This window comes from Scardinius erythrophthalmus, assembly GCF_964197995.2.
Source record: "Scardinius erythrophthalmus genome assembly, chromosome: 9".
In the NCBI taxonomy this organism is placed as follows: domain Eukaryota; kingdom Metazoa; phylum Chordata; class Actinopteri; order Cypriniformes; family Leuciscidae; genus Scardinius; species Scardinius erythrophthalmus.
The window spans coordinates 20,591,179-20,601,878 of NC_138229.1; the positions used below are offsets into that span (position 1 = coordinate 20,591,179).

The window sequence follows — 10,700 nt, forward strand, 5'->3', positions numbered from 1 at the left end:
AGCCTTATGGTGCTTTTCCGCCTTTATGGTACATCATGTATTATGTGGTAATGAAAAAAAAAAAAAAAAAAAGATCATGCCCTTAAAGCTTGTAATAAAATGTTGTGTGCATAATATTTTGCACTGAATATCAAGTCGAACCAAAGGAAGGTGAGCGATGTCAGTAATACCTCTAGCCTACCACCATCCTTTCCCTGGAGGTTCCACTTGTCTTTTTTGATGTTGCCGTTGAGTTGCAAAGGCCCTACTCAATTTCAGCACAACCATTTCGTGACCACAATGTCAAGAGAGAGCCATTTACCATTTGCAAGTTACCGCAGTACCGTAGGCTTCAAATAGATGGATAGACAGAGAGCTGGGATTGACAAGCTTTACATGTGTTGCTGTATTCAAAACAGTACGTTCATAGTGTGATAGATGGCTTAAGACTATTACACAATAGGCATGTGCGCCATATTAAATTGAGCTTCCTATCAGGGCCTCATGAAATTGGTTTTTCACACTCTGTGCTCAGTGCTCTGAGTCTGTTGACCTTGATTATTTAGCTTCATTCATATATCCATTGTTGATCTCATGAGCGATGCAGCCCAACTGCCCAGAGGACCTACGCAAGCTTAGTTCTTCCCACTTCCCACAGCTAGGTTCTGTTTATAAGCACTCATTATCAGCATAACACATGCATGACTCAGATTAGTCAGTTCACGGTGACAACAACTTAAGACAATTAATCCAAAGAAGCTGATGGGCTGTGCCAGAGGGATGACAGTTTAATGAAACGAGAGGGTTTGGTGATACATCTGTCTGCACTTGTCTGGTCTGGTGCAAAGAGAGAGAAGCTCTCCTCCTTGAGTTAGTCACCTAGTTTTCACTCCATTTATTTAGAGGCTTTAGGTAGGGCTGTTAACAGGGTTAGACCCTTTCATCCTCACGAGTCTGTCATAACCTTTTACTCCCAGTCTCTTCCTGCTGCTCTCCTGCGAGCTATCCTACTTCTAACAGAAGCGATGCGCACATGCCTGCATTCACACACAGGCAGGCTTTTGTAGACAGATGAATGTCTTGCACTAGTTGTCAAATGGAGCATCATGTCTACTTTGACCTTCATAAGAGAAAAAATGAACATCTAGGGAATACAAATTTAATGTAGCTTGTCCATTATTAATGACTCTATGCAGATAGCCTACTCTTTAGTCTATGAGAACCCATGATGCAATGGGAATTGAACATATGTCCAAAATATCTGGAGTGACTGAATATCAAACAATACCAAGATCAAATTTGTCCTTCTTGACACTGAGATTTGATACCGATTCATTTAGAAATTATTCAACAGACATGCCTACAATTAAGTATTATCTAATGACGCATTAAGAGTTAAGTAGTATTCGGATGGGACTAGTTTTCCCAACTAGTTTTACTTATTCTTATCACCCAATGTTTGTGAGTTTAGATACCGATTCAGATGGAACTAACATCTCAGTATTTATTACAGAGGTGGGAGTGTACTTACTGTTTTTAGATGTAGTTGTAACAGAAGGTTATGTACTGTGCTTGTGTGCATCATGTATGACTTGTGTGTCCTTTTTAATAAATTAGCTTTTGATATAATTGTATTATAAATAAACTTATTTTCGCATGAGTTTATAGAAGTGCCTATTGAAAATAAATGAGCTGATAAATCTAGACATGTATTAATCTAAGAAGTTTCTGTGAAAAGCAGCCCTGCCTGAATAGGGTTTTAATCACAATGCAATTTAATCTGGCATTCAAAGCAACAGCTTGTATACAACAGTTCAATAAAAGTAGGAGAATATTGATTGACCTTCCTTTTAGGCTGTCTATTTGCACTTTTGTCCATTAAAATGGCTTTAAAGAAAATCAAATCGGAAAAAATATTATTATTCAAAGCAGGACTGCTGCGCCAGGTGCTTCTGAATGGATGAGTCACGAATGGGGTTGAGTGAATGATTCAAATACTCACTCATAAAGTCACTAGGTGCGTTTTAGTATAAATAGTGTGAGTAGTGTGTTGTTCACACTGAAAATTCCAACAACAAGAAGTGCACTGAAAGTAAACATACGTAATGGGCCTTTCACACAGGACGCGGTATGCGCGGCGCTGCGCTATAAAACCCATTCATCTCAATGGCTTGCACCGCGGAAGGACGTTTTGTTGCTGCGTCGATCAAAGCGCAAGCGCAGCGGTGCGCATCATTGGCGTGCTCACGCGCACGCCGCGGTCAAAGTTCAAAATAGTTCAACTTTTGCCGCTGCGCTCTGTGACGATTACCAGCGCGGCCAAAAGAATCAGGGGATCCAAACAAGCACGGAAATCAAAATGGATGATCGTCTCATAGACAGACAGATTTACATTAAAAATAGTTGTGTTTTAACAGTCAGGTAACTTGTAGGTAGGCAATGTGTGTAAACAGTTTTTTAATATGTGTCCCCATATAAGTTTTTAAAACTCCGCCTACGTCATAGCGCAGCGCAAATCGCGTTGTATCTGAAGGGCAACGCTGAACCCAGCGGTAAGCCCCGCGCATACCGCGTCCTGTGTGAAAGGCCTATTAGACAGCAGAGTACATATTGTTGGTTTATATTGTCAGTATTTACATAATTGTTTTATTATTATTATCAGCGTATGGCGCATAGTGTATAGTATGTCATTTAAGACACAGCTACGCTTCTTTAAGTGTTTTTAATGAATCGGTTCAGTGAATGATTCCAAAAAATGGTGAATGGGAAAAATCCCACCACTAATGTACAGATTAACAGCATGTATGAAGCATGCAAACATAGAAAGTGGAGTGATACAAACATTGAAAAGTCCCAGTGCTGTTGGACTGCGTATCAGCACTCTAGGAAATTCAAAGGCAGAAACCAATGGTTTTATAAAATGAGTTATATAATCAAAGTATGACTTCATGAATAATACCTCAGTTGCAGGCAAAAGCCATATTTCTTCCATCATTCTTGGGCAGAGGAACAGGATGCTATATTTCAGTAGCTATATTTAGGTGGATGTTATTGATGGATGAGTCTTTATGCGTCTGGCCTCTGAAGGCATGCCTGGGTTTGACACTGAATCAGTCGGTTAGTGCTGACCCACTTTCATTTCTTATTCCAATAAAACATTGTTATTATTATTACAAGCAACAGTATTATCCGCATAAATCATCTGTAGGGGACCCCGTGGCTATCACAGACACATACCCCATCGAGTGATGTAGTGCTCCCCACAAAACAAAACACACAATGACCCACTTAGATATTCAACAAGAAGCCACTCTGCCTCAGTGTGAAACTGCAATTAACTCCGACCAATTCAGAGGACTCAAACCATCAGAGATTAAACAGATGCTGCCATTGCTGAGAGGTGCAAATGTTGTCATTCCAATAATGGTTTAGCTCAAACCACAGAAGAATCTGCAAGGCCATTCTTATTCAACAATTAGAAGATTTTCTGACCAAATTATGAGCGCTGTGGGGTACATTTGGTCTGAATATTAAATGCATTCCTAAAAGTAAAAATTAATTAAAGCTATATTTTAAAGAAACGGCAGTATCTAATTTAAGGCCAAAAATCACCTCATGTTTTAAAAATGAGTATATACCAGTATTATCAAGTAAAAAATGCCTCACTGTTTTTTATCAGGGGGGCCGCATCACTTCACCAGACTCTCATTAGGGAAGGAAACAGCCACCCATTAATTAGTGACAGTTAGCATTAACATGAAAAGGAAAAAAATCATTAATTAATACCACAAATGATCCAAAGCTCAGGAGATTTCTGTAACCTTATAAGGTTCTAAATGTCTCCTTTCTTTTCTTTTCTTTTTTTTCAGAAGCCACCCAGTCTTGTGATTTGCTGAAAATAGCAGTCTCCTTTCCTCATCCATCTACTCGTGATTAGTCATTTACGACAGCGAGCTGGATGAGCCACATGCCTTAATGAATGATGATCAAACTGTGTGGATACATGATTGGTGTTGTCGCTGATTGAGTGTCTCCACTACAACATTGCTGATTCTGTTAACAATAATAAAATAATTACTTCTGAGAATAATGACAACACACAGACAAAAAATTGCTTCTTTTAAGAACGGTTTATTCTGTCCGCATATTTAAATACCTCACTAAGAGCATTTTGTTTTCCCAGAATGCTCAGACTCTCATAAAGCTGCTGATGTGATGTTCATGTTTGAGGAAGATTTCACTCAGTGCACAAAAACATACAAAAGTAGAATCAACTTACTGGAAGTCGATGGCTGCCCTGCTGCAAGTGTATAAACTCACACTATAGTGTTGGAGAAAGTATTTTTAAAAGTAATGCATTACTTCCTAAAAGTAACTAATTGCGTTACTTAGTTACTTTTATGGAAAGATTACTTCTGCGTTGCTTTTTCTCACCTGGGCTGGGCTTGGTTGTTTTTTAATAACTAAAAAAGTAAAATTTTTGGCAAATGTAAAGGCCCTTTTACATCAAAAGTGAAATGAATAAACCTCATGCTGAATGCAATGCAAATTCACACATGTACAGTACACTGTAAAAACTAAAGGAGCCTCAAGTATCCTGTCGGATACTCAAGGAACTTCAAAATGTAATTTTGGTGCCTCAAAGCTCTTTTTCCTATAGTAGGGTTACTGGAGGAGCATTGACAATCTTTGAGGTTCTTGCTGGAACTTATGGGATCCTTTAAGCACTTTGTATTTACTTCAGAGGTTCTGGAGTCACCTTTTCATTACCATGAGACCTCGAAGTGCTTTAGGGTGAAAATAGAGGAACTTAAATGCGATAAAAGGGTTATTGGAAGATCTTTTAACATTTAAGTGGTTCCTGGAAGATCTCTAATGTTAAAGCCAGCATCTGGAGGAACCCAATGGTTCAGTGAGGCCCGAATTAGATTATTATTCTATTATTATTATTATTATTATCCTATTATTATTATTATTATAGGCTACTTAAGTTTGATTCAGTATACATACCCAGGTGAAAAAGACGTACTATTAAATGTATTAAAAATGTACTTGAGTGTGTTTTTAGTAGACCTACAATACAAATATAGCCTACTTTAATGCATTTTTATTATTATTATTATTATTATAGGCAAGTTTGATTCAGTATACATACCCAGGTGAAAAAGATGTACTATTAAATGTATTAAAAATGTACTTGAGTGTGTTTTTAGTAGACCTACAAATCAAATATACTTTAATGCATTTTTAATACATTTAACAGTAACTATAGTCTTTTTCACTTGGGTAGCTTACATATATTTAGTATAGGCCTATTTTATTAAGTCATTTAAACCTTAAACAACAACACTAAATAATAATAATATTATATGAAGAAGAAGAAGCAGGAGGAGAAAAGTGTTTATTCAGTCACGAAACTGCTGCTATTCCTCTGCTGTCGTCGCTTCAGTGATCCTCGCGCTGCTCGCGCGCAACAAAGCTCAGCTGATCGTCATCAGGAAAGTAACGGCTCCTCTCATCAAAGCTTCCGCCGTTTATTCGGCTCTCCATTACGAGGTTTGTAAACTCGCCAAATAAATATAAATACAGAGTCTACTCACTATATATTTAAACACACATATATATAAACTAAATTTATTATACATTACTACGTTTTTACAGTGTTCACCACTCGTTTATTGCACAGTATCTGGTATGAAGGTTTTAGCCGCGATGCTAACTACGTTGATCTAATGAACAAATGGAAATGATTGACTTATTGTCTTAGATTGATTTAGTCATTCAATTCAACATATTTTGTACAACTGTGTCTTCAAATTGCTGATATAGCCTAACTAATTTAGAAAATTCTCTGATTCTTGGCGTTTGTTATGAATAACAAAAACAGGTTATAGTTTGGTCTGTTTTTGTTTAGCCTAACTTTACTACAGTGCCCTTGTGGCAAAAGAGCGGTATTACAGGTAGAAAGAATTTCGACTACGCCACCCGGGGAATTTCGCCCCGGGAAATATGGACAACACTCAAGTTACTATTACTAGGTCACTCAGGTTCGATTCTCTAATAAAAGGTAGGCAGAGACGTGGATATGAAAATATACAAAAATTTTATTTATACAAAGTTTAATTTAAAGCAGCAGGGTAGTCACGTTAAAAAGGCAACCTGGAGCTATACTGACACGGTTTTGAGTTACAAACACATTCAAGTAAACAAAAACACATTTGAATAATTACACACACTTTCCATACACTGGTTACACAGACACCATAGAAAAAGACACAGACTAACAGGGCTGAGGCAAACCACGGGAGGAGGGATCACTAAACTTAATTTGCCAAAAGCACACTCACACACAGCAAAGACTTCAAAAAAGTGTCACGGCAAACATTCGAAGAAAGCACCACCACCACAAGAGATCCTCCACCCGTGGAACCTCAGCACCTGAAACGAAAATCACACAAAAAAAAAATTAATAACCAAACTTCAACATACCAACTGCACTAAAGCCCAGTTGGATGATGTTTAGGGTACGGTCATGAGCAGATAATATCACCATTAATAGACAATCACGAATAACATACAAAGGCGTAAACACAGACCATAAATAAATAAATAAATAAATAAACTCAATTCACGCAATGAGCTCACAAGCAGATAGTTTGGTGTTCCATTTTTGACACCAAATGTTAACCTCAAAAGTTCAATAAAAGAAACATTAAATCAACAAATAATAAATAAAACCAGACAGCAACGGTCCCCCTCATCAGTGGGGTGACGATCTTCTCACAGATGGCAAAAAGTTTGTATTGCACACGGTAGCGACAGTGGAGCAGGAAAATACGATGCGCTCTTAATCTGGCAGCAAGGAATCGACGGGGCTGTAATAGCTTTTTATAGCACCAGCAGGAAGAACAAGATTGCCGGACGAGAGGGAAAATCCTAAGCCAAATACAAAGAAACACTAAGATTTATGCCTCAATGGCTAAACTTTCAGCTCGTAACTACATGCGCAATAACACTTACCGGAAGTAGACGATGCATTCGCACAATGTACTTGTCCTTTCACAGGCACGGGTACTCAAATCATGCAATCCGCTGTTCAGATAGACTACAGGGACACTGCACATAACTCAACACAATCAGCCGATCCTAAACCCCCAAATAAAGACAAACAATACGCTTTCCATCAACAGTTCACACCTACCTGAAAGGCGAGCAGCCAGCAAATGCAACCACTGCGACAAACCGAAGGAAAACCGGAGAAGACAGACAAGCTAAACACAACACTAATAATTAGTCCCCTACATACAAACAAACTAAAAACAGAAGTTGCTATATGCTAACACACATACCTACAGCCACTGTAAACACTGGAAGGAGGCGGAGTCGAACGTGACGCATCCCGGGCTACAGCCAACCAGCTCTTAAATAGGGTGGATTACCTGCTGATAGGTGCTCACTAATGTCCATCACCTCATTCATCCGGTTACAATCCATCCCCACCTTTTGTATCGTCGCCCCGACGATAGACCACTAGCCCATGACGGCTACACACCGGGAAACGAGTGAAACACAAGTTCTCTGCCATGACGGCTACACACACACCGAGAAACGAGTGAAACACAAGTTCTCTGCCATGACGGCTACACACACTGAGAAACGAGTGAAACACAAGTTCTCTGCCATGACGGCTACACACACCGAGAAACGAGTAAAGCACAAGTTCTCTGCCATGACGGCTACACACACTGAGAAACGAGTGAAACACAAGTTCTCTGCCATGACGGCTACACACACTAAAAACGAGAGAAACACAAGTTCTCTGCCATGACGGCTACACACACTAAAAACGAGAGAAACACAAGTTCTCTGCCATGACGGCTACACACACACTGAGAAACGAGTGAAACACAAGTTCTCTGCCATGACGGCTACACACACTGAGAAACGAGTGATACACAAGTTCTCTGCCATGACGGCTACACACACACACTGAGAAACGAATGAAACACAAGTTCTCTGCCATGACGGCTACACACACTGAGAAACGAGTGATACACAAGTTCTCTGCCATGACGGCTACACACACACACTGAGAAACGAATGAAACACAAGTTCTCTGCCATGACGGCTACACACACACCGAGAAACGAGTGAAACACAAGTTCTCTGCCATGACGGCTACACACACTGAGAAACGAGTGAAACACAAGTTCTCTGCCATGACGGCTACACACACCGAGAAACGAGTAAAGCACAAGTTCTCTGCCATGACGGCTACACACACTGAGAAACGAGTGAAACACAAGTTCTCTGCCATGACGGCTACACACACTAAAAACGAGAGAAACACAAGTTCTCTGCCATGACGGCTACACACACTAAAAACGAGAGAAACACAAGTTCTCTGCCATGACGGCTACACACACACTGAGAAACGAGTGAAACACAAGTTCTCTGCCATGACGGCTACACACACTGAGAAACGAGTGATACACAAGTTCTCTGCCATGACGGCTACACACACACACTGAGAAACGAATGAAACACAAGTTCTCTGCCATGACGGCTAAACACACTGAGAAACGAGTGATACACAAGTTCTCTGCCATGACGGCTACACACACTGAGAAACGAGTGAAACACAAGTTCTCTGCCATGACGGCAACCAATTTCCTTGTGCCGCCCGGATGCGACACGTTCGACTTCCACGCACCTCAACTCGCCCCAACTGATCCGAGACTAGCTGAGAGTCAATGTGACAGCAATATTGTAAGGCCTGGAAAAGTTCATCGTCCATGATTACAAATCAGGAAAGATCACTTACCAATACAAAAACTCACAGGTCTACTTGTCACACACTCCTGAAAGAAACTGCTGCTGTCTGGTTTCTGCAAAAAAAGAAAACAAACAAAATACCCAAAAACACTAAACCAACAAAATAATACCCACGTCTTTGCACTACACAATAGAGATCCTGCCGACTATACGCCAAATGTGGCAAAAGAGCGGTATTACAGGTAGAAAGAATTTCGACTACGCCACCCGGGGAATTTCGCCCCGGGAAATATGGACAACACTCAAGTTACTATTACTAGGTCACTCAGGTTCGATTCTCTAATAAAAGGTAGGCAGAGACGTGGATATGAAAATATACAAAAATTTTATTTATACAAAGTTTAATTTAAAGCAGCAGGGTAGTCACGTTAAAAAGGCAACCTGGAGCTATACTGACACGGTTTTGAGTTACAAACACATTCAAGTAAACAAAAACACATTTGAATAATTACACACACTTTCCATACACTGGTTACACAGACACCATAGAAAAAGACACAGACTAACAGGGCTGAGGCAAACCACGGGAGGAGGGATCACTAAACTTAATTTGCCAAAAGCACACTCACACACAGCAAAGACTTCAAAAAAGTGTCACGGCAAACATTCGAAGAAAGCACCACCACCACAAGAGATCCTCCACCCGTGGAACCTCAGCACCTGAAACGAAAATCACACAAAAAAAAAATTAATAACCAAACTTCAACATACCAACTGCACTAAAGCCCAGTTGGATGATGTTTAGGGTACGGTCATGAGCAGATAATATCACCATTAATAGACAATCACGAATAACATACAAAGGCGTAAACACAGACCATAAATAAATAAATAAATAAATAAACTCAATTCACGCAATGAGCTCACAAGCAGATAGTTTGGTGTTCCATTTTTGACACCAAATGTTAACCTCAAAAGTTCAATAAAAGAAACATTAAATCAACAAATAATAAATAAAACCAGACAGCAACGGTCCCCCTCATCAGTGGGGTGACGATCTTCTCACAGATGGCAAAAAGTTTGTATTGCACACGGTAGCGACAGTGGAGCAGGAAAATACGATGCGCTCTTAATCTGGCAGCAAGGAATCGACGGGGCTGTAATAGCTTTTTATAGCACCAGCAGGAAGAACAAGATTGCCGGACGAGAGGGAAAATCCTAAGCCAAATACAAAGAAACACTAAGATTTATGCCTCAATGGCTAAACTTTCAGCTCGTAACTACATGCGCAATAACACTTACCGGAAGTAGACGATGCATTCGCACAATGTACTTGTCCTTTCACAGGCACGGGTACTCAAATCATGCAATCCGCTGTTCAGATAGACTACAGGGACACTGCACATAACTCAACACAATCAGCCGATCCTAAACCCCCAAATAAAGACAAACAATACGCTTTCCATCAACAGTTCACACCTACCTGAAAGGCGAGCAGCCAGCAAATGCAACCACTGCGACAAACCGAAGGAAAACCGGAGAAGACAGACAAGCTAAACACAACACTAATAATTAGTCCCCTACATACAAACAAACTAAAAACAGAAGTTGCTATATGCTAACACACATACCTACAGCCACTGTAAACACTGGAAGGAGGCGGAGTCGAACGTGACGCATCCCGGGCTACAGCCAACCAGCTCTTAAATAGGGTGGATTACCTGCTGATAGGTGCTCACTAATGTCCATCACCTCATTCATCCGGTTACACCCTCATTCTCTCAAATACCATTTTAAAGCCATTTACTGGTCAATAAATATTATGTTGTGAATAATCATCTTTGTTCTTTTGTTTCCCCAGAACAACCATTACATTTCTAAAATAATCTGAACATTTCAGTGGCAACATTGAATTACAGTAAGTTACCTGCACCACATGCTGTACT

The 10,700-nt window shown here is 40.0% G+C and overlaps 1 long non-coding RNA gene across 2 annotated transcripts; it reads right to left on the minus strand.

Moving 5' to 3' along the window:
• Window positions 1-6,063: 6,063 nt before the first annotated feature.
• Window positions 6,064-10,425, minus strand: LOC308695365. Of its 2 annotated transcripts, XR_014030698.1 has the most exons (3): window positions 10,386-10,420; window positions 10,238-10,307; window positions 6,064-10,152 (listed from the first exon to the last, which is right to left on the minus strand). It is a non-coding gene; the product is annotated as an uncharacterized lncRNA (long non-coding RNA). The 2 variants fall into 2 exon arrangements; XR_014030697.1 differs by having other exon boundaries at window positions 6,064-10,307; window positions 10,386-10,425.
• Between the last annotated feature and the right edge of the window lie 275 nt (window positions 10,426-10,700).